This window comes from Chroicocephalus ridibundus, chromosome 12 (assembly GCF_963924245.1).
Source record: "Chroicocephalus ridibundus chromosome 12, bChrRid1.1, whole genome shotgun sequence".
Classification (NCBI taxonomy): Eukaryota; Metazoa; Chordata; class Aves; order Charadriiformes; family Laridae; genus Chroicocephalus; species Chroicocephalus ridibundus.
The window spans coordinates 20,501,365-20,526,346 of NC_086295.1; positions in this window are offsets into that span (position 1 = coordinate 20,501,365).

Sequence of the window (24,982 nt, forward strand, 5' to 3'; positions counted from 1 at the left end):
AGCAAAGAGGTAACCGGGACAGTGAAAACAGTACTCAAAGACAGGGAGAGCAAGCTCTCTCTTGGCACTTTGGATGTGGGACATACAGCGAGATGTTTGCTGCTTTTGCGTTTGGCTGTTGGGAGATTTACAGCACAAAGATATCTAGTTGATTTGAAGCAGTTCCGAGAAAGTCTAAACACAATCCCCACTTCTCCCTCCTGGCACTTTCCATGTGGGAGATATAGCAGGATGTATATTGGTTTTGAGGACAACTCAATGGACAGCGTAGGGAGAAAAGGTCCTGGCTCCTTGAATGCCGTTTCTGGAGACACTGCGATCAATGTGGGAGATATGTCAAGATGTGTGTTTGTTTTGAGGACGGCTCTCTGGAGAGTCTTAGCAAAGAGGTCACACAGATAATCAGAGCAATTCTCAGAGACACTGAGAACAAGCTCGACAATTCCCTCCTGGCACTTTCCCTGTAGGAGATACCGCAAGACGTTTCTGTACATTGGGCACAGCGCTCTGCACGGTGTTAGCAGAGACTTTCCCGGGACAGTGAAACCCTATGTCAGAGACACTGAGAAGAAGCCCCAATGTTCCCTCCAGGCACTTTCAGTGTGGGTGCCTTCTCCACGTGGTTCCTGGTTTCACTGCGGCTCTGAAGAGAATGTTAGCAAAGAGGTAACCGGGACAGTGAAAACAGTACTCAAAGACAGGGAGAGCAAGCTCTCTCTTAGCACTTTGGATGTGGGACATACAGCGAGATGTTTGCTGCTTTTGCGTTTGGCTGTTGGGAGATTTACAGCACAAAGATATCTAGTTGATTTGAAGCAGTTCCGAGAAAGTCTAAACATAATCCCCACTTCTCCCTCCTGGCACTTTCCATGTGGGAGATATAGCAGGATGTATATTGGTTTTGAGGACAACTCAATGGACAGTGTAGGGAGAAAAGGTCCTGGCTCCTTGAATGCCGTTTCTGGAGACACTGCGATCAATGTGGGAGATATGTCAAGATGTGTGTTTGTTTTGAGGACGGCTCTCTGGAGAGTCTTAGCAAAGAGGTCACACAGATAATCAGAGCAATTCTCAGAGACACTGAGAACAAGCTCGACAATTCCCTCCTGGCACTTTCCCTGTAGGAGATACCGCAAGACGTTTCTGTACATTGGGCACAGCGCTCTGCACGGTGTTAGCAGAGACTTTCCCGGGACAGTGAAACCCTATGTCAGAGACACTGAGAAGAAGCCCCAATGTTCCCTCCAGGCACTTTCAGTGTGGGTGCCTTCTCCACGTGGTTCCTGGTTTCACTGCGGCTCTGAAGAGAATGTTAGCAAAGAGGTAACCGGGACAGTGAAAACAGTACTCAAAGACAGGGAGAGCAAGCTCTCTCTTGGCACTTTGGATGTGGGACATACAGCGAGATGTTTGCTGCTTTTGCGTTTGGCTGCTGGGAGATTTACAGCACAAAGATATCTAGTTGATTTGAAGCAGTTCCGAGAAAGTCTAAACACAATCCCCACTTCTCCCTCCTGGCACTTTCCATGTGGGAGATATAGCAGGATGTATATTGGTTTTGAGGACAACTCAATGGACAGTGTAGGGAGAAAAGGTCCTGGCTCCTTGAATGCCGTTTCTGGAGACACTGCGATCAATGTGGGAGATATGTCAAGATGTGTGTTTGTTTTGAGGACGGCTCTCTGGAGAGTCTTAGCAAAGAGGTCACACAGATAATCAGAGCAATTCTCAGAGACACTGAGAACAAGCTCCACAATTCCCTCCTGGCACTTTCCCTGTAGGAGATACCGCAAGACGTTTCTGTACATTGGGCACAGCGCTCTGCACGGTGTTAGCAGAGACTTTCCCGGGACAGTGAAACCCTATGTCAGAGACACTGAGAAGAAGCCCCAATGTTCCCTCCAGGCACTTTCAGTGTGGGTGCCTTCTCCACGTGGTTCCTGGTTTCACTGCGGCTCTGAAGAGAATGTTAGCAAAGAGGTAACCGGGAGAGTGAAAACAGTACTCAAAGACAGGGAGAGCAAGCTCTCTCTTACCACTTTGGATGTGGGACATACAGCGAGATGTTTGCTGCTTTTGCGTTTGGCTGTTGGGAGATTTACAGCACAAAGATATCTAGTTGATTTGAAGCAGTTCCGAGAAAGTCTAAACATAATCCCCACTTCTCCCTCCTGGCACTTTCCATGTGGGAGATATAGCAGGATGTATATTGGTTTTGAGGACAACTCAATGGACAGTGTAGGGAGAAAAGGTCCTGGCTCCTTGAATGCCGTTTCTGGAGACACTGCGATCAATGTGGGAGATATGTCAAGATGTGTGTTTGTTTTGAGGACGGCTCTCTGGAGAGTCTTAGCAAAGAGGTCACACAGATAATCAGAGCAATTCTCAGAGACACTGAGAACAAGCTCGACAATTCCCTCCTGGCACTTTCCCTGTAGGAGATACCGCAAGACGTTTCTGTACATTGGGCACAGCGCTCTGCACGGTGTTAGCAGAGACTTTCCCGGGACAGTGAAACCCTATGTCAGAGACACTGAGAAGAAGCCCCAATGTTCCCTCCAGGCACTTTCAGTGTGGGTGCCTTCTCCACGTGGTTCCTGGTTTCACTGCGGCTCTGAAGAGAATGTTAGCAAAGAGGTAACCGGGACAGTGAAAACAGTACTCAAAGACAGGGAGAGCAAGCTCTCTCTTGGCACTTTGGATGTGGGACATACAGCGAGATGTTTGCTGCTTTTGCGTTTGGCTGTTGGGAGATTTACAGCACAAAGATATCTAGTTGATTTGAAGCAGTTCCGAGAAAGTCTAAACACAATCCCCACTTCTCCCTCCTGGCACTTTCCATGTGGGAGATATAGCAGGATGTATATTGGTTTTGAGGACAACTCAATGGACAGTGTAGGGAGAAAAGGTCCTGGCTCCTTGAATGCCGTTTCTGGAGACACTGCGATCAATGTGGGAGATATGTCAAGATGTGTGTTTGTTTTGAGGACGGCTCTCTGGAGAGTCTTAGCAAAGAGGTCACACAGATAATCAGAGCAATTCTCAGAGACACTGAGAACAAGCTCCACAATTCCCTCCTGGCACTTTCCCTGTAGGAGATACCGCAAGACGTTTCTGTACATTGGGCACAGCGCTCTGCACGGTGTTAGCAGAGACTTTCCCGGGACAGTGAAACCCTATGTCAGAGACACTGAGAAGAAGCCCCAATGTTCCCTCCAGGCACTTTCAGTGTGGGTGCCTTCTCCACGTGGTTCCTGGTTTCACTGCGGCTCTGAAGAGAATGTTAGCAAAGAGGTAACCGGGAGAGTGAAAACAGTACTCAAAGACAGGGAGAGCAAGCTCTCTCTTAGCACTTTGGATGTGGGACATACAGCGAGATGTTTGCTGCTTTTGCGTTTGGCTGTTGGGAGATTTACAGCACAAAGATATCTAGTTGATTTGAAGCAGTTCCGAGAAAGTCTAAACATAATCCCCACTTCTCCCTCCTGGCACTTTCCATGTGGGAGATATAGCAGGATGTATATTGGTTTTGAGGACAACTCAATGGACAGTGTAGGGAGAAAAGGTCCTGGCTCCTTGAATGCCGTTTCTGGAGACACTGCGATCAATGTGGGAGATATGTCAAGATGTGTGTTTGTTTTGAGGACGGCTCTCTGGAGAGTCTTAGCAAAGAGGTCACACAGATAATCAGAGCAATTCTCAGAGACACTGAGAACAAGCTCGACAATTCCCTCCTGGCACTTTCCCTGTAGGAGATACCGCAAGACGTTTCTGTACATTGGGCACAGCGCTCTGCACGGTGTTAGCAGAGACTTTCCCGGGACAGTGAAACCCTATGTCAGAGACACTGAGAAGAAGCCCCAATGTTCCCTCCAGGCACTTTCAGTGTGGGTGCCTTCTCCACGTGGTTCCTGGTTTCACTGCGGCTCTGAAGAGAATGTTAGCAAAGAGGTAACCGGGACAGTGAAAACAGTACTCAAAGACAGGGAGAGCAAGCTCTCTCTTAGCACTTTGGATGTGGGACATACAGCGAGATGTTTGCTGCTTTTGCGTTTGGCTGTTGGGAGATTTACAGCACAAAGATATCTAGTTGATTTGAAGCAGTTCCGAGAAAGTCTAAACATAATCCCCACTTCTCCCTCCTGGCACTTTCCATGTGGGAGATATAGCAGGATGTATATTGGTTTTGAGGACAACTCAATGGACAGTGTAGGGAGAAAAGCTCCTGGCTCCTTGAATGCCGTTTCTGGAGACACTGCGATCAATGTGGGAGATATGTCAAGATGTGTGTTTGTTTTGAGGACGGCTCTCTGGAGAGTCTTAGCAAAGAGGTCACACAGATAATCAGAGCAATTCTCAGAGACACTGAGAACAAGCTCGACAATTCCCTCCTGGCACTTTCCCTGTAGGAGATACCGCAAGACGTTTCTGTACATTGGGCACAGCGCTCTGCACGGTGTTAGCAGAGACTTTCCCGGGACAGTGAAACCCTATGTCAGAGACACTGAGAAGAAGCCCCAATGTTCCCTCCAGGCACTTTCAGTGTGGGTGCCTTCTCCACGTGGTTCCTGGTTTCACTGCGGCTCTGAAGAGAATGTTAGCAAAGAGGTAACCGGGACAGTGAAAACAGTACTCAAAGACAGGGAGAGCAAGCTCTCTCTTAGCACTTTCGATGTGGGACATACAGCGAGATGTTTGCTGCTTTTGCGTTTGGCTGCAGGGAGATTTACAGCACAAAGATATCTAGTTGATTTGAAGCAGTTCCGAGAAAGTCTAAACATAATCCCCACTTCTCCCTCCTGGCACTTTCCATGTGGGAGATATAGCAGGATGTATATTGGTTTTGAGGACAACTCAATGGACAGTGTAGGGAGAAAAGGTCCTGGCTCCTTGAATGCCGTTTCTGGAGACACTGCGATCAATGTGGGAGATATGTCAAGATGTGTGTTTGTTTTGAGGACGGCTCTCTGGAGAGTCTTAGCAAAGAGGTCACACAGATAATCAGAGCAATTCTCAGAGACACTGAGAACAAGCTCCACAATTCCCTCCTGGCACTTTCCCTGTAGGAGATACCGCAAGACGTTTCTGTACATTGGGCACAGCGCTCTGCACGGTGTTAGCAGAGACTTTCCCGGGACAGTGAAACCCTATGTCAGAGACACTGAGAAGAAGCCCCAATGTTCCCTCCAGGCACTTTCAGTGTGGGTGCCTTCTCCACGTGGTTCCTGGTTTCACTGCGGCTCTGAAGAGAATGTTAGCAAAGAGGTAACCGGGAGAGTGAAAACAGTACTCAAAGACAGGGAGAGCAAGCTCTCTCTTAGCACTTTGGATGTGGGACATACAGCGAGATGTTTGCTGCTTTTGCGTTTGGCTGCTGGGAGATTTACAGCACAAAGATATCTAGTTGATTTGAAGCAGTTCCGAGAAAGTCTAAACATAATCCCCACTTCTCCCTCCTGGCACTTTCCATGTGGGAGATATAGCAGGATGTATATTGGTTTTGAGGACAACTCAATGGACAGTGCAGGGAGAAAAGGTCCTGGCTCCTTGAATGCCGTTTCTGGAGACACTGCGATCAATGTGGGAGATATGTCAAGATGTGTGTTTGTTTTGAGGACGTCTCTCTGGAGAGTCTTAGCAAAGAGGTCACACAGATAATCAGAGCAATTCTCAGAGACACTGAGAACAAGCTCGACAATTCCCTCCTGGCACTTTCCCTGTAGGAGATACCGCAAGACGTTTCTGTACATTGGGCACAGCGCTCTGCACGGTGTTAGCAGAGACTTTCCCGGGACAGTGAAACCCTATGTCAGAGACACTGAGAAGAAGCCCCAATGTTCCCTCCAGGCACTTTCAGTGTGGGTGCCTTCTCCACGTGGTTCCTGGTTTCACTGCGGCTCTGAAGAGAATGTTAGCAAAGAGGTAACCGGGACAGTGAAAACAGTACTCAAAGACAGGGAGAGCAAGCTCTCTCTTAGCACTTTGGATGTGGGACATACAGCGAGATGTTTGCTGCTTTTGCGTTTGGCTGCTGGGAGATTTACAGCACAAAGATATCTAGTTGATTTGAAGCAGTTCCGAGAAAGTCTAAACATAATCCCCACTTCTCCCTCCTGGCACTTTCCATGTGGGAGATATAGCAGGATGTATATTGGTTTTGAGGACAACTCAATGGACAGTGTAGGGAGAAAAGCTCCTGGCTCCTTGAATGCCGTTTCTGGAGACACTGCGATCAATGTGGGAGATATGTCAAGATGTGTGTTTGTTTTGAGGACGGCTCTCTGGAGAGTCTTAGCAAAGAGGTCACACAGATAATCAGAGCAATTCTCAGAGACACTGAGAACAAGCTCGACAATTCCCTCCTGGCACTTTCCCTGTAGGAGATACCGCAAGACGTTTCTGTACATTGGGCACAGCGCTCTGCACGGTGTTAGCAGAGACTTTCCCGGGACAGTGAAACCCTATGTCAGAGACACTGAGAAGAAGCCCCAATGTTCCCTCCAGGCACTTTCAGTGTGGGTGCCTTCTCCACGTGGTTCCTGGTTTCACTGCGGCTCTGAAGAGAATGTTAGCAAAGAGGTAACCGGGAGAGTGAAAACAGTACTCAAAGACAGGGAGAGCAAGCTCTCTCTTACCACTTTGGATGTGGGACATACAGCGAGATGTTTGCTGCTTTTGCGTTTGGCTGTTGGGAGATTTACAGCACAAAGATATCTAGTTGATTTGAAGCAGTTCCGAGAAAGTCTAAACATAATCCCCACTTCTCCCTCCTGGCACTTTCCATGTGGGAGATATAGCAGGATGTATATTGGTTTTGAGGACAACTCAATGGACAGTGTAGGGAGAAAAGCTCCTGGCTCCTTGAATGCCGTTTCTGGAGACACTGCGATCAATGTGGGAGATATGTCAAGATGTGTGTTTGTTTTGAGGACGGCTCTCTGGAGAGTCTTAGCAAAGAGGTCACACAGATAATCAGAGCAATTCTCAGAGACACTGAGAACAAGCTCGACAATTCCCTCCTGGCACTTTCCCTGTAGGAGATACCGCAAGACGTTTCTGTACATTGGGCACAGCGCTCTGCACGGTGTTAGCAGAGACTTTCCCGGGACAGTGAAACCCTATGTCAGAGACACTGAGAAGAAGCCCCAATGTTCCCTCCAGGCACTTTCAGTGTGGGTGCCTTCTCCACGTGGTTCCTGGTTTCACTGCGGCTCTGAAGAGAATGTTAGCAAAGAGGTAACCGGGAGAGTGAAAACAGTACTCAAAGACAGGGAGAGCAAGCTCTCTCTTAGCACTTTGGATGTGGGACATACAGCGAGATGTTTGCTGCTTTTGCGTTTGGCTGTTGGGAGATTTACAGCACAAAGATATCTAGTTGATTTGAAGCAGTTCCGAGAAAGTCTAAACATAATCCCCACTTCTCCCTCCTGGCACTTTCCATGTGGGAGATATAGCAGGATGTATATTGGTTTTGAGGACAACTCAATGGACAGCGTAGGGAGAAAAGGTCCTGGCTCCTTGAATGCCGTTTCTGGAGACACTGCGATCAATGTGGGAGATATGTCAAGATGTGTGTTTGTTTTGAGGACGGCTCTCTGGAGAGTCTTAGCAAAGAGGTCACACAGATAATCAGAGCAATTCTCAGAGACACTGAGAACAAGCTCGACAATTCCCTCCTGGCACTTTCCCTGTAGGAGATACCGCAAGACGTTTCTGTACATTGGGCACAGCGCTCTGCACGGTGTTAGCAGAGACTTTCCCGGGACAGTGAAACCCTATGTCAGAGACACTGAGAAGAAGCCCCAATGTTCCCTCCAGGCACTTTCAGTGTGGGTGCCTTCTCCACGTGGTTCCTGGTTTCACTGCGGCTCTGAAGAGAATGTTAGCAAAGAGGTAACCGGGAGAGTGAAAACAGTACTCAAAGACAGGGAGAGCAAGCTCTCTCTTAGCACTTTGGATGTGGGACATACAGCGAGATGTTTGCTGCTTTTGCGTTTGGCTGCTGGGAGATTTACAGCACAAAGATATCTAGTTGATTTGAAGCAGTTCCGAGAAAGTCTAAACATAATCCCCACTTCTCCCTCCTGGCACTTTCCATGTGGGAGATATAGCAGGATGTATATTGGTTTTGAGGACAACTCAATGGACAGTGTAGGGAGAAAAGCTCCTGGCTCCTTGAATGCCGTTTCTGGAGACACTGCGATCAATGTGGGAGATATGTCAAGATGTGTGTTTGTTTTGAGGACGGCTCTCTGGAGAGTCTTAGCAAAGAGGTCACACAGATAATCAGAGCAATTCTCAGAGACACTGAGAACAAGCTCGACAATTCCCTCCTGGCACTTTCCCTGTAGGAGATACCGCAAGACGTTTCTGTACATTGGGCACAGCGCTCTGCACGGTGTTAGCAGAGACTTTCCCGGGACAGTGAAACCCTATGTCAGAGACACTGAGAAGAAGCCCCAATGTTCCCTCCAGGCACTTTCAGTGTGGGTGCCTTCTCCACGTGGTTCCTGGTTTCACTGCGGCTCTGAAGAGAATGTTAGCAAAGAGGTAACCGGGACAGTGAAAACAGTACTCAAAGACAGGGAGAGCAAGCTCTCTCTTGGCACTTTGGATGTGGGACATACAGCGAGATGTTTGCTGCTTTTGCGTTTGGCTGTTGGGAGATTTACAGCACAAAGATATCTAGTTGATTTGAAGCAGTTCCGAGAAAGTCTAAACACAATCCCCACTTCTCCCTCCTGGCACTTTCCATGTGGGAGATATAGCAGGATGTATATTGGTTTTGAGGACAACTCAATGGACAGTGTAGGGAGAAAAGGTCCTGGCTCCTTGAATGCCGTTTCTGGAGACACTGCGATCAATGTGGGAGATATGTCAAGATGTGTGTTTGTTTTGAGGACGGCTCTCTGGAGAGTCTTAGCAAAGAGGTCACACAGATAATCAGAGCAATTCTCAGAGACACTGAGAACAAGCTCCACAATTCCCTCCTGGCACTTTCCCTGTAGGAGATACCGCAAGACGTTTCTGTACATTGGGCACAGCGCTCTGCACGGTGTTAGCAGAGACTTTCCCGGGACAGTGAAACCCTATGTCAGAGACACTGAGAAGAAGCCCCAATGTTCCCTCCAGGCACTTTCAGTGTGGGTGCCTTCTCCACGTGGTTCCTGGTTTCACTGCGGCTCTGAAGAGAATGTTAGCAAAGAGGTAACCGGGACAGTGAAAACAGTACTCAAAGACAGGGAGAGCAAGCTCTCTCTTAGCACTTTGGATGTGGGACATACAGCGAGATGTTTGCTGCTTTTGCGTTTGGCTGTTGGGAGATTTACAGCACAAAGATATCTAGTTGATTTGAAGCAGTTCCGAGAAAGTCTAAACATAATCCCCACTTCTCCCTCCTGGCACTTTCCATGTGGGAGATATAGCAGGATGTATATTGGTTTTGAGGACAACTCAATGGACAGTGTAGGGAGAAAAGGTCCTGGCTCCTTGAATGCCGTTTCTGGAGACACTGCGATCAATGTGGGAGATATGTCAAGATGTGTGTTTGTTTTGAGGACGGCTCTCTGGAGAGTCTTAGCAAAGAGGTCACACAGATAATCAGAGCAATTCTCAGAGACACTGAGAACAAGCTCGACAATTCCCTCCTGGCACTTTCCCTGTAGGAGATACCGCAAGACGTTTCTGTACATTGGGCACAGCGCTCTGCACGGTGTTAGCAGAGACTTTCCCGGGACAGTGAAACCCTATGTCAGAGACACTGAGAAGAAGCCCCAATGTTCCCTCCAGGCACTTTCAGTGTGGGTGCCTTCTCCACGTGGTTCCTGGTTTCACTGCGGCTCTGAAGAGAATGTTAGCAAAGAGGTAACCGGGACAGTGAAAACAGTACTCAAAGACAGGGAGAGCAAGCTCTCTCTTAGCACTTTGGATGTGGGACATACAGCGAGATGTTTGCTGCTTTTGCGTTTGGCTGTTGGGAGATTTACAGCACAAAGAAATCTAGTTGATTTGAAGCAGTTCCGAGAAAGTCTAAACATAATCCCCACTTCTCCCTCCTGGCACTTTCCATGTGGGAGATATAGCAGGATGTATATTGGTTTTGAGGACAACTCAATGGACAGCGTAGGGAGAAAAGCTCCTGGCTCCTTGAATGCCGTTTCTGGAGACACTGCGATCAATGTGGGAGATATGTCAAGATGTGTGTTTGTTTTGAGGACGGCTCTCTGGAGAGTCTTAGCAAAGAGGTCACACAGATAATCAGAGCAATTCTCAGAGACACTGAGAACAAGCTCGACAATTCCCTCCTGGCACTTTCCCTGTAGGAGATACCGCAAGACGTTTCTGTACATTGGGCACAGCGCTCTGCACGGTGTTAGCAGAGACTTTCCCGGGACAGTGAAACCCTATGTCAGAGACACTGAGAAGAAGCCCCAATGTTCCCTCCAGGCACTTTCAGTGTGGGTGCCTTCTCCACGTGGTTCCTGGTTTCACTGCGGCTCTGAAGAGAATGTTAGCAAAGAGGTAACCGGGACAGTGAAAACAGTACTCAAAGACAGGGAGAGCAAGCTCTCTCTTGGCACTTTGGATGTGGGACATACAGCGAGATGTTTGCTGCTTTTGCGTTTGGCTGTTGGGAGATTTACAGCACAAAGATATCTAGTTGATTTGAAGCAGTTCCGAGAAAGTCTAAACACAATCCCCACTTCTCCCTCCTGGCACTTTCCATGTGGGAGATATAGCAGGATGTATATTGGTTTTGAGGACAACTCAATGGACAGTGTAGGGAGAAAAGGTCCTGGCTCCTTGAATGCCGTTTCTGGAGACACTGCGATCAATGTGGGAGATATGTCAAGATGTGTGTTTGTTTTGAGGACGGCTCTCTGGAGAGTCTTAGCAAAGAGGTCACACAGATAATCAGAGCAATTCTCAGAGACACTGAGAACAAGCTCCACAATTCCCTCCTGGCACTTTCCCTGTAGGAGATACCGCAAGACGTTTCTGTACATTGGGCACAGCGCTCTGCACGGTGTTAGCAGAGACTTTCCCGGGACAGTGAAACCCTATGTCAGAGACACTGAGAAGAAGCCCCAATGTTCCCTCCAGGCACTTTCAGTGTGGGTGCCTTCTCCACGTGGTTCCTGGTTTCACTGCGGCTCTGAAGAGAATGTTAGCAAAGAGGTAACCGGGACAGTGAAAACAGTACTCAAAGACAGGGAGAGCAAGCTCTCTCTTAGCACTTTGGATGTGGGACATACAGCGAGATGTTTGCTGCTTTTGCGTTTGGCTGTTGGGAGATTTACAGCACAAAGATATCTAGTTGATTTGAAGCAGTTCCGAGAAAGTCTAAACATAATCCCCACTTCTCCCTCCTGGCACTTTCCATGTGGGAGATATAGCAGGATGTATATTGGTTTTGAGGACAACTCAATGGACAGTGTAGGGAGAAAAGGTCCTGGCTCCTTGAATGCCGTTTCTGGAGACACTGCGATCAATGTGGGAGATATGTCAAGATGTGTGTTTGTTTTGAGGACGGCTCTCTGGAGAGTCTTAGCAAAGAGGTCACACAGATAATCAGAGCAATTCTCAGAGACACTGAGAACAAGCTCGACAATTCCCTCCTGGCACTTTCCCTGTAGGAGATACCGCAAGACGTTTCTGTACATTGGGCACAGCGCTCTGCACGGTGTTAGCAGAGACTTTCCCGGGACAGTGAAACCCTATGTCAGAGACACTGAGAAGAAGCCCCAATGTTCCCTCCAGGCACTTTCAGTGTGGGTGCCTTCTCCACGTGGTTCCTGGTTTCACTGCGGCTCTGAAGAGAATGTTAGCAAAGAGGTAACCGGGACAGTGAAAACAGTACTCAAAGACAGGGAGAGCAAGCTCTCTCTTAGCACTTTGGATGTGGGACATACAGCGAGATGTTTGCTGCTTTTGCGTTTGGCTGTTGGGAGATTTACAGCACAAAGATATCTAGTTGATTTGAAGCAGTTCCGAGAAAGTCTAAACATAATCCCCACTTCTCCCTCCTGGCACTTTCCATGTGGGAGATATAGCAGGATGTATATTGGTTTTGAGGACAACTCAATGGACAGTGTAGGGAGAAAAGCTCCTGGCTCCTTGAATGCCGTTTCTGGAGACACTGCGATCAATGTGGGAGATATGTCAAGATGTGTGTTTGTTTTGAGGACGGCTCTCTGGAGAGTCTTAGCAAAGAGGTCACACAGATAATCAGAGCAATTCTCAGAGACACTGAGAACAAGCTCCACAATTCCCTCCTGGCACTTTCCCTGTAGGAGATACCGCAAGACGTTTCTGTACATTGGGCACAGCGCTCTGCACGGTGTTAGCAGAGACTTTCCCGGGACAGTGAAACCCTATGTCAGAGACACTGAGAAGAAGCCCCAATGTTCCCTCCAGGCACTTTCAGTGTGGGTGCCTTCTCCACGTGGTTCCTGGTTTCACTGCGGCTCTGAAGAGAATGTTAGCAAAGAGGTAACCGGGACAGTGAAAACAGTACTCAAAGACAGGGAGAGCAAGCTCTCTCTTGGCACTTTGGATGTGGGACATACAGCGAGATGTTTGCTGCTTTTGCGTTTGGCTGTTGGGAGATTTACAGCACAAAGATATCTAGTTGATTTGAAGCAGTTCCGAGAAAGTCTAAACACAATCCCCACTTCTCCCTCCTGGCACTTTCCATGTGGGAGATATAGCAGGATGTATATTGGTTTTGAGGACAACTCAATGGACAGCGTAGGGAGAAAAGGTCCTGGCTCCTTGAATGCCGTTTCTGGAGACACTGCGATCAATGTGGGAGATATGTCAAGATGTGTGTTTGTTTTGAGGACGGCTCTCTGGAGAGTCTTAGCAAAGAGGTCACACAGATAATCAGAGCAATTCTCAGAGACACTGAGAACAAGCTCGACAATTCCCTCCTGGCACTTTCCCTGTAGGAGATACCGCAAGACGTTTCTGTACATTGGGCACAGCGCTCTGCACGGTGTTAGCAGAGACTTTCCCGGGACAGTGAAACCCTATGTCAGAGACACTGAGAAGAAGCCCCAATGTTCCCTCCAGGCACTTTCAGTGTGGGTGCCTTCTCCACGTGGTTCCTGGTTTCACTGCGGCTCTGAAGAGAATGTTAGCAAAGAGGTAACCGGGACAGTGAAAACAGTACTCAAAGACAGGGAGAGCAAGCTCTCTCTTAGCACTTTGGATGTGGGACATACAGCGAGATGTTTGCTGCTTTTGCGTTTGGCTGTTGGGAGATTTACAGCACAAAGATATCTAGTTGATTTGAAGCAGTTCCGAGAAAGTCTAAACATAATCCCCACTTCTCCCTCCTGGCACTTTCCATGTGGGAGATATAGCAGGATGTATATTGGTTTTGAGGACAACTCAATGGACAGTGTAGGGAGAAAAGGTCCTGGCTCCTTGAATGCCGTTTCTGGAGACACTGCGATCAATGTGGGAGATATGTCAAGATGTGTGTTTGTTTTGAGGACGGCTCTCTGGAGAGTCTTAGCAAAGAGGTCACACAGATAATCAGAGCAATTCTCAGAGACACTGAGAACAAGCTCCACAATTCCCTCCTGGCACTTTCCCTGTAGGAGATACCGCAAGACGTTTCTGTACATTGGGCACAGCGCTCTGCACGGTGTTAGCAGAGACTTTCCCGGGACAGTGAAACCCTATGTCAGAGACACTGAGAAGAAGCCCCAATGTTCCCTCCAGGCACTTTCAGTGTGGGTGCCTTCTCCACGTGGTTCCTGGTTTCACTGCGGCTCTGAAGAGAATGTTAGCAAAGAGGTAACCGGGACAGTGAAAACAGTACTCAAAGACAGGGAGAGCAAGCTCTCTCTTGGCACTTTGGATGTGGGACATACAGCGAGATGTTTGCTGCTTTTGCGTTTGGCTGCTGGGAGATTTACAGCACAAAGATATCTAGTTGATTTGAAGCAGTTCCGAGAAAGTCTAAACACAATCCCCACTTCTCCCTCCTGGCACTTTCCATGTGGGAGATATAGCAGGATGTATATTGGTTTTGAGGACAACTCAATGGAGAGTGTAGGGAGAAAAGGTCCTGGCTCCTTGAATGCCGTTTCTGGAGACACTGCGATCAATGTGGGAGATATGTCAAGATGTGTGTTTGTTTTGAGGACGGCTCTCTGGAGAGTCTTAGCAAAGAGGTCACACAGATAATCAGAGCAATTCTCAGAGACACTGAGAACAAGCTCCACAATTCCCTCCTGGCACTTTCCCTGTAGGAGATACCGCAAGACGTTTCTGTACATTGGGCACAGCGCTCTGCACGGTGTTAGCAGAGACTTTCCCGGGACAGTGAAACCCTATGTCAGAGACACTGAGAAGAAGCCCCAATGTTCCCTCCAGGCACTTTCAGTGTGGGTGCCTTCTCCACGTGGTTCCTGGTTTCACTGCGGCTCTGAAGAGAATGTTAGCAAAGAGGTAACCGGGAGAGTGAAAACAGTACTCAAAGACAGGGAGAGCAAGCTCTCTCTTACCACTTTGGATGTGGGACATACAGCGAGATGTTTGCTGCTTTTGCGTTTGGCTGTTGGGAGATTTACAGCACAAAGATATCTAGTTGATTTGAAGCAGTTCCGAGAAAGTCTAAACATAATCCCCACTTCTCCCTCCTGGCACTTTCCATGTGGGAGATATAGCAGGATGTATATTGGTTTTGAGGACAACTCAATGGACAGTGTAGGGAGAAAAGGTCCTGGCTCCTTGAATGCCGTTTCTGGAGACACTGCGATCAATGTGGGAGATATGTCAAGATGTGTGTTTGTTTTGAGGACGGCTCTCTGGAGAGTCTTAGCAAAGAGGTCACACAGATAATCAGAGCAATTCTCAGAGACACTGAGAACAAGCTCCACAATTCCCTCCTGGCACTTTCCCTGTAGGAGATACCGCAAGACGTTTCTGTACATTGGGCACAGCGCTCTGCACGGTGTTAGCAGAGACTTTCCCGGGACAGTGAAACCCTATGTCAGAGACACTGAGAAGAAGCCCCAATGTTCCCTCCAGGCACTTTCAGTGTGGGTGCCTTCTCCACGTGGTTCCTGGTTTCACTGCGGCTCTGAAGAGAATGTTAGCAAAGAGGTAACCGGGACAGTGAAAACAGTACTCAAAGACAGGGAGAGCAAGCTCTCTCTTGGCACTTTGGATGTGGGACATACAGCGAGATGTTTGCTGCTTTTGCGTTTGGCTGTTGGGAGATTTACAGCACAAAGATATCTAGTTGATTTGAAGCAGTTCCGAGAAAGTCTAAACACAATCCCCACTTCTCCCTCCTGGCACTTTCCATGTGGGAGATATAGCAGGATGTATATTGGTTTTGAGGACAACTCAATGGACAGTGTAGGGAGAAAAGGTCCTGGCTCCTTGAATGCCGTTTCTGGAGACACTGCGATCAATGTGGGAGATATGTCAAGATGTGTGTTTGTTTTGAGGACGGCTCTCTGGAGAGTCTTAGCAAAGAGGTCACACAGATAATCAGAGCAATTCTCAGAGACACTGAGAACAAGCTCCACAATTCCCTCCTGGCACTTTCCCTGTAGGAGATACCGCAAGACGTTTCTGTACATTGGGCACAGCGCTCTGCACGGTGTTAGCAGAGACTTTCCCGGGACAGTGAAACCCTATGTCAGAGACACTGAGAAGAAGCCCCAATGTTCCCTCCAGGCACTTTCAGTGTGGGTGCCTTCTCCACGTGGTTCCTGGTTTCACTGCGGCTCTGAAGAGAATGTTAGCAAAGAGGTAACCGGGAGAGTGAAAACAGTACTCAAAGACAGGGAGAGCAAGCTCTCTCTTAGCACTTTGGATGTGGGACATACAGCGAGATGTTTGCTGCTTTTGCGTTTGGCTGTTGGGAGATTTACAGCACAAAGATATCTAGTTGATTTGAAGCAGTTCCGAGAAAGTCTAAACATAATCCCCACTTCTCCCTCCTGGCACTTTCCATGTGGGAGATATAGCAGGATGTATATTGGTTTTGAGGACAACTCAATGGACAGTGTAGGGAGAAAAGGTCCTGGCTCCTTGAATGCCGTTTCTGGAGACACTGCGATCAATGTGGGAGATATGTCAAGATGTGTGTTTGTTTTGAGGACGGCTCTCTGGAGAGTCTTAGCAAAGAGGTCACACAGATAATCAGAGCAATTCTCAGAGACACTGAGAACAAGCTCGACAATTCCCTCCTGGCACTTTCCCTGTAGGAGATACCGCAAGACGTTTCTGTACATTGGGCACAGCGCTCTGCACGGTGTTAGCAGAGACTTTCCCGGGACAGTGAAACCCTATGTCAGAGACACTGAGAAGAAGCCCCAATGTTCCCTCCAGGCACTTTCAGTGTGGGTGCCTTCTCCACGTGGTTCCTGGTTTCACTGCGGCTCTGAAGAGAATGTTAGCAAAGAGGTAACCGGGACAGTGAAAACAGTACTCAAAGACAGGGAGAGCAAGCTCTCTCTTAGCACTTTGGATGTGGGACATACAGCGAGATGTTTGCTGCTTTTGCGTTTGGCTGTTGGGAGATTTACAGCACAAAGATATCTAGTTGATTTGAAGCAGTTCCGAGAAAGTCTAAACATAATCCCCACTTCTCCCTCCTGGCACTTTCCATGTGGGAGATATAGCAGGATGTATATTGGTTTTGAGGACAACTCAATGGACAGTGTAGGGAGAAAAGCTCCTGGCTCCTTGAATGCCGTTTCTGGAGACACTGCGATCAATGTGGGAGATATGTCAAGATGTGTGTTTGTTTTGAGGACGGCTCTCTGGAGAGTCTTAGCAAAGAGGTCACACAGATAATCAGAGCAATTCTCAGAGACACTGAGAACAAGCTCGACAATTCCCTCCTGGCACTTTCCCTGTAGGAGATACCGCAAGACGTTTCTGTACATTGGGCACAGCGCTCTGCACGGTGTTAGCAGAGACTTTCCCGGGACAGTGAAACCCTATGTCAGAGACACTGAGAAGAAGCCCCAATGTTCCCTCCAGGCACTTTCAGTGTGGGTGCCTTCTCCACGTGGTTCCTGGTTTCACTGCGGCTCTGAAGAGAATGTTAGCAAAGAGGTAACCGGGACAGTGAAAACAGTACTCAAAGACAGGGAGAGCAAGCTCTCTCTTAGCACTTTGGATGTGGGACATACAGCGAGATGTTTGCTGCTTTTGCGTTTGGCTGCAGGGAGATTTACAGCACAAAGATATCTAGTTGATTTGAAGCAGTTCCGAGAAAGTCTAAACATAATCCCCACTTCTCCCTCCTGGCACTTTCCATGTGGGAGATATAGCAGGATGTATATTGGTTTTGAGGACAACTCAATGGACAGTGTAGGGAGAAAAGGTCCTGGCTCCTTGAATGCCGTTTCTGGAGACACTGCGATCAATGTGGGAGATATGTCAAGATGTGTGTTTGTTTTGAGGACGGCTCTCTGGAGAGTCTTAGCAAAGAGGTCACACAGATAATCAGAGCAATTCTCAGAGACACTGAGAACAAGCTCGACAATTCCCTCCTGGCACTTTCCCTGTAGGAGATACCGCAAGACGTTTCTGTACATTGGGCACAGCGCTCTGCACGGTGTTAGCAGAGACTTTCCCGGGACAGTGAAACCCTATGTCAGAGACACTGAGAAGAAGCCCCAATGTTCCCTCCAGGCACTTTCAGTGTGGGTGCCTTCTCCACGTGGTTCCTGGTTTCACTGCGGCTCTGAAGAGAATGTTAGCAAAGAGGTAACCGGGAGAGTGAAAACAGTACTCAAAGACAGGGAGAGCAAGCTCTCTCTTAGCACTTTGGATGTGGGACATACAGCGAGATGTTTGCTGCTTTTGCGTTTGGCTGCTGGGAGATTTACAGCACAAAGATATCTAGTTGATTTGAAGCAGTTCCGAGAAAGTCTAAACATAATCCCCACTTCTCCCTCCTGGCACTTTCCATGTGGGAGATATAGCAGGATGTATATTGGTTTTGAGGACAACTCAATGGACAGTGCAGGGAGAAAAGGTCCTGGCTCCTTGAATGCCGTTTCTGGAGACACTGCGATCAATGTGGGAGATATGTCAAGATGTGTGTTTGTTTTGAGGACGTCTCTCTGGAGAGTCTTAGCAAAGAGGTCACACAGATAATCAGAGCAATTCTCAGAGACACTGAGAACAAGCTCGACAATTCCCTCCTGGCACTTTCCCTGTAGGAGATACCGCAAGACGTTTCTGTACATTGGGCACAGCGCTCTGCACGGTGTTAGCAGAGACTTTCCCGGGACAGTGAAACCCTATGTCAGAGACACTGAGAAGAAGCCCCAATGTTCCCTCCAGGCACTTTCAGTGTGGGTGCCTTCTCCACGTGGTTCCTGGTTTCACTGCGGCTCTGAAGAGAATGTTAGCAAAGAGGTAACCGGGACAGTGAAAACAGTACTCAAAGACAGGGAGAGCAAGCTCTCTCTTAGCACTTTGGATGTGGGACATACAGCGAGATGTTTGCTGCTTTTGCGTTTGGCTGCTGGGAGATTTACAGCACAAAGATATCTAGTTGATTTGAAGCAGTTCCGAGAAAGTCTAAACATAATCCCCACTTCTCCCTCCTGGCACTTTCCATGTGGGAGATATAGCAGGATGTATATTGGTTTTGAGGACAACTCAATGGACAGTGTAGGGAGAAAAGCTCCTGGCTCCTTGAATGCCGTTTCTGGAGACACTGCGATCAATGTGGGAGATATGTCAACATGTGTGTTTGTTTTGAGGACGGCTCTCTGGAGAGTCTTAGCAAAGAGGTCACACAGATAATCAGAGCAATTCTCAGAGACACTGAGAACAAGCTCGACAATTCCCTCCTGGCACTTTCCCTGTAGGAGATACCGCAAGACGTTTCTGTACATTGGGCACAGCGCTCTGCACGGTGTTAGCAGAGACTTTCCCGGGACAGTGAAACCCTATGTCAGAGACACTGAGAAGAAGCCCCAATGTTCCCTCCAGGCACTTTCAGTGTGGGTGCCTTCTCCACGTGGTTCCTGGTTTCACTGCGGCTCTGAAGAGAATGTTAGCAAAGAGGTAACCGGGAGAGTGAAAACAGTACTCAAAGACAGGGAGAGCAAGCTCTCTCTTACCACTTTGGATGTGGGACATACAGCGAGATGTTTGCTGCTTTTGCGTTTGGCTGTTGGGAGATTTACAGCACAAAGATATCTAGTTGATTTGAAGCAGTTCCGAGAAAGTCTAAACATAATCCCCACTTCTCCCTCCTGGCACTTTCCATGTGGGAGATATAGCAGGATGTATATTGGTTTTGAGGACAACTCAATGGACAGTGTAGGGAGAAAAGCTCCTGGCTCCTTGAATGCCGTTTCTGGAGACACTGCGATCAATGTGGGAGATATGTCAAGATGTGTGTTTGTTTTGAGGACGGCTCTCTGGAGAGTCTTAGCAAAGAGGTCACACAGATAATCAGAGCAATTCTCAGAGACACTGAGAACAAGCTCGACAATTCCCTCCTGGCACTTTCCCTGTAGGAGATACCGCAAGACGTTTCTGTACATTGGGCACAGCGCTCTGCACGGTGTTAGCAGAGACTTTCCCGGGACAGTGAAACCCTATGTCAGAGACACTGAGAAGAAGCCCCAATGTTCCCTCCAGGCACTTTCAGTGTGGGTGCCTTCTCCACGTGGTTCCTGGTTTCACTGCGGCTCTGAAGAGAATGTTAGCAAAGAGGTAACCGGGAGAGTGAAAACAGTACTCAAAGACAGGGAGAGCAAGCTCTCTCTTAGCACTTTGGATGTGGGACATACAGCGAGATGTTTGCTGCTTTTGCGTTTGGCTGCAGGGAGATTTACAGCACAAAGATATCTAGTTGATTTGAAGCAGTTCCGAGAAAGTCTAAACATAATCCCCACTTCTCCCTCCTGGCACTTTCCATGTGGGAGATATAGCAGGATGTATATTGGTTTTGAGGACAACTCAATGGACAGTGTAGGGAGAAAAGGTCCTGGCTCCTTGAATGCCGTTTCTGGAGACACTGCGATCAATGTGGGAGATATGTCAAGATGTGTGTTTGTTTTGAGGACGGCTCTCTGGAGAGTCTTAGCAAAGAGGTCACACAGATAATCAGAGCAATTCTCAGAGACACTGAGAACAAGCTCCACAATTCCCTCCTGGCACTTTCCCTGTAGGAGATACCGCAAGACGTTTCTGTACATTGGGCACAGCGCTCTGCACGGTGTTAGCAGAGACTTTCCCGGGACAGTGAAACCCTATGTCAGAGACACTGAGAAGAAGCCCCAGTGTTCCCTCCAGGCACTTTCAGTGTGGGTGCCTTCTCCACGTGGTTCCTGGTTTCACTGCGGCTCTGAAGAGAATGTTAGCAAAGAGGTAACCGGGAGAGTGAAAACAGTACTCAAAGACAGGGAGAGCAAGCTCTCTCTTAGCACTTTGGATGTGGGACATACAGCGAGATGTTTGCTGCTTTTGCGTTTGGCTGTTGGGAGATTTACAGCACAAAGATATCTAGTTGATTTGAAGCAGTTCCGAGAAAGTCTAAACATAATCCCCACTTCTCCCTCCTGGCACTTTCCATGTGGGAGATATAGCAGGATGTATATTGGTTTTGAGGACAACTCAATGGACAGTGTAGGGAGAAAAGCTCCTGGCTCCTTGAATGCCGTTTCTGGAGACACTGCGATCAATGTGGGAGATATGTCAAGATGTGTGTTTGTTTTGAGGACGGCTCTCTGGAGAGTCTTAGCAAAGAGGTCACACAGATAATCAGAGCAATTCTCAGAGACACTGAGAACAAGCTCGACAATTCCCTCCTGGCACTTTCCCTGTAGGAGATACCGCAAGACGTTTCTGTACATTGGGCACAGCGCTCTGCACGGTGTTAGCAGAGACTTTCCCGGGACAGTGAAACCCTATGTCAGAGACACTGAGAAGAAGCCCCAATGTTCCCTCCAGGCACTTTCAGTGTGGGTGCCTTCTCCACGTGGTTCCTGGTTTCACTGCGGCTCTGAAGAGAATGTTAGCAAAGAGGTAACCGGGAGAGTGAAAACAGTACTCAAAGACAGGGAGAGCAAGCTCTCTCTTACCACTTTGGATGTGGGACATACAGCGAGATGTTTGCTGCTTTTGCGTTTGGCTGCTGGGAGATTTACAGCACAAAGATATCTAGTTGATTTGAAGCAGTTCCGAGAAAGTCTAAACATAATCCCCACTTCTCCCTCCTGGCACTTTCCATGTGGGAGATCTAGCAGGATGTATATTGGTTTTGAGGACAACTCAATGGACAGTGTAGGGAGAAAAGGTCCTGGCTCCTTGAATGCCGTTTCTGGAGACACTGCGATCAATGTGGGAGATATGTCAAGATGTGTGTTTGTTTTGAGGACGGCTCTCTGGAGAGTCTTAGCAAAGAGGTCACACAGATAATCAGAGCAATTCTCAGAGACACTGAGAACAAGCTCGACAATTCCCTCCTGGCACTTTCCCTGTAGGAGATACCGCAAGACGTTTCTGTACATTGGGCACAGCGCTCTGCACGGTGTTAGCAGAGACTTTCCCGGGACAGTGAAACCCTATGTCAGAGACACTGAGAAGAAGCCCCAATGTTCCCTCCAGGCACTTTCAGTGTGGGTGCCTTCTCCACGTGGTTCCTGGTTTCACTGCGGCTCTGAAGAGAATGTTAGCAAAGAGGTAACCGGGACAGTGAAAACAGTACTCAAAGACAGGGAGAGCAAGCTCTCTCTTAGCACTTCCGATGTGGGACATACAGCGAGATGTTTGCTGCTTTTGCGTTTGGCTGTTGGGAGATTTACAGCACAAAGATATCTAGTTGATTTGAAGCAGTTCCGAGAAAGTCTAAACATAATCCCCACTTCTCCCTCCTGGCACTTTCCATGTGGGAGATCTAGCAGGATGTATATTGGTTTTGAGGACAACTCAATGGACAGTGTAGGGAGAAAAGGTCCTGGCTCCTTGAATGCCGTTTCTGGAGACACTGCGATCAATGTGGGAGATATGTCAAGATGTGTGTTTGTTTTGAGGACGGCTCTCTGGAGAGTCTTAGCAAAGAGGTCACACAGATAATCAGAGCAATTCTCAGAGACACTGAGAACAAGCTCGACAATTCCCTCCTGGCACTTTCCCTGTAGGAGATACCGCAAGACGTTTCTGTACATTGGGCACAGCGCTCTGCACGGTGTTAGCAGAGACTTTCCCGGGACAGTGAAACCCTATGTCAGAGACACTGAGAAGAAGCCCCAATGTTCCCTCCAGGCACTTTCAGTGTGGGTGCCTTCTCCACGTGGTTCCTGGTTTCACTGCGGCTCTGAAGAGAATGTTAGCAAAGAGGTAACCGGGACAGTGAAAACAGTACTCAAAGACAGGGAGAGCAAGCTCTCTCTTAGCACTTTGGATGTGGGACATACAGCGAGATGTTTGCTGCTTTTGCGTTTGGCTGTTGGGAGATTTACAGCACAAAGATATCTAGTTGATTTGAAGCAGTTCCGAGAAAGTCTAAACATAATCCCCACTTCTCCCTCCTGGCACTTTCCATGTGGGAGATCTAGCAGGATGTATATTGGTTTTGAGGACAACTCAATGGACAGTGTAGGGAGAAAAGGTCCTGGCTCCTTGAATGCCGTTTCTGGAGACACTGCGATCAATGTGGGAGATATGTCAAGATGTGTGTTTGTTTTGAGGACGGCTCTCTGGAGAGTCTTAGCAAAGAGGTCACACAGATAATCAGAGCAATTCTCAGAGACACTGAGAACAAGCTCGACAATTCCCTCCTGGCACTTTCCCTGTAGGAGATACCGCAAGACGTTTCTGTACATTGGGCACAGCGCTCTGCACGGTGTTAGCAGAGACTTTCCCGGGACAGTGAAACCCTATGTCAGAGACACTGAGAAGAAGCCCCAATGTTCCCTCCAGGCACTTTCAGTGTGGGTGCCTTCTCCACGTGGTTCCTGGTTTCACTGCGGCTCTGAAGAGAATGTTAGCAAAGAGGTAACCGGGACAGTGAAAACAGTACTCAAAGACAGGGAGAGCAAGCTCTCTCTTAGCACTTTGGATGTGGGACATACAGCGAGATGTTTGCTGCTTTTGCGTTTGGCTGTTGGGAGATTTACAGCACAAAGATATCTAGTTGATTTGAAGCAGTTCCGAGAAAGTCTAAACATAATCCCCACTTCTCCCTCCTGGCACTTTCCATGTGGGAGATATAGCAGGATGTATATTGGTTTTGAGGACAACTCAATGGACAGTGTAGGGAGAAAAGGTCCTGGCTCCTTGAATGCCGTTTCTGGAGACACTGCGATCAATGTGGGAGATATGTCAAGATGTGTGTTTGTTTTGAGGACGGCTCTCTGGAGAGTCTTAGCAAAGAGGTCACACAGATAATCAGAGCAATTCTCAGAGACACTGAGAACAAGCTCGACAATTCCCTCCTGGCACTTTCCCTGTAGGAGATACCGCAAGACGTTTCTGTACATTGGGCACAGCGCTCTGCACGGTGTTAGCAGAGACTTTCCCGGGACAGTGAAACCCTATGTCAGAGACACTGAGAAGAAGCCCCAATGTTCCCTCCAGGCACTTTCAGTGTGGGTGCCTTCTCCACGTGGTTCCTGGTTTCACTGCGGCTCTGAAGAGAATGTTAGCAAAGAGGTAACCGGGACAGTGAAAACAGTACTCAAAGACAGGGAGAGCAAGCTCTCTCTTAGCACTTTGGATGTGGGACATACAGCGAGATGTTTGCTGCTTTTGCGTTTGGCTGTTGGGAGATTTACAGCACAAAGATATCTAGTTGATTTGAAGCAGTTCCGAGAAAGTCTAAACATAATCCCCACTTCTCCCTCCTGGCACTTTCCATGTGGGAGATATAGCAGGATGTATATTGGTTTTGAGGACAACTCAATGGACAGTGTAGGGAGAAAAGCTCCTGGCTCCTTGAATGCCGTTTCTGGAGACACTGCGATCAATGTGGGAGATATGTCAAGATGTGTGTTTGTTTTGAGGACGGCTCTCTGGAGAGTCTTAGCAAAGAGGTCACACAGATAATCAGAGCAATTCTCAGAGACACTGAGAACAAGCTCCACAATTCCCTCCTGGCACTTTCCCTGTAGGAGATACCGCAAGACGTTTCTGTACATTGGGCACAGCGCTCTGCACGGTGTTAGCAGAGACTTTCCCGGGACAGTGAAACCCTATGTCAGAGACACTGAGAAGAAGCCCCAATGTTCCCTCCAGGCACTTTCAGTGTGGGTGCCTTCTCCACGTGGTTCCTGGTTTCACTGCGGCTCTGAAGAGAATGTTAGCAAAGAGGTAACCGGGACAGTGAAAACAGTACTCAAAGACAGGGAGAGCAAGCTCTCTCTTAGCACTTTGGATGTGGGACATACAGCGAGATGTTTGCTGCTTTTGCGTTTGGCTGTTGGGAGATTTACAGCACAAAGATATCTAGTTGATTTGAAGCAGTTCCGAGAAAGTCTAAACATAATCCCCACTTCTCCCTCCTGGCACTTTCCATGTGGGAGATATAGCAGGATGTATATTGGTTTTGAGGACAACTCAATGGACAGTGTAGGGAGAAAAGGTCCTGGCTCCTTGAATGCCGTTTCTGGAGACACTGCGATCAATGTGGGAGATATGTCAAGATGTGTGTTTGTTTTGAGGACGGCTCTCTGGAGAGTCTTAGCAAAGAGGTCACACAGATAATCAGAGCAATTCTCAGAGACACTGAGAACAAGCTCGACAATTCCCTCCTGGCACTTTCCCTGTAGGAGATACCGCAAGACGTTTCTGTACATTGGGCACAGCGCTCTGCACGGTGTTAGCAGAGACTTTCCCGGGACAGTGAAACCCTATGTCAGAGACACTGAGAAGAAGCCCCAATGTTCCCTCCAGGCACTTTCAGTGTGGGTGCCTTCTCCACGTGGTTCCTGGTTTCACTGCGGCTCTGAAGAGAATGTTAGCAAAGAGGTAACCG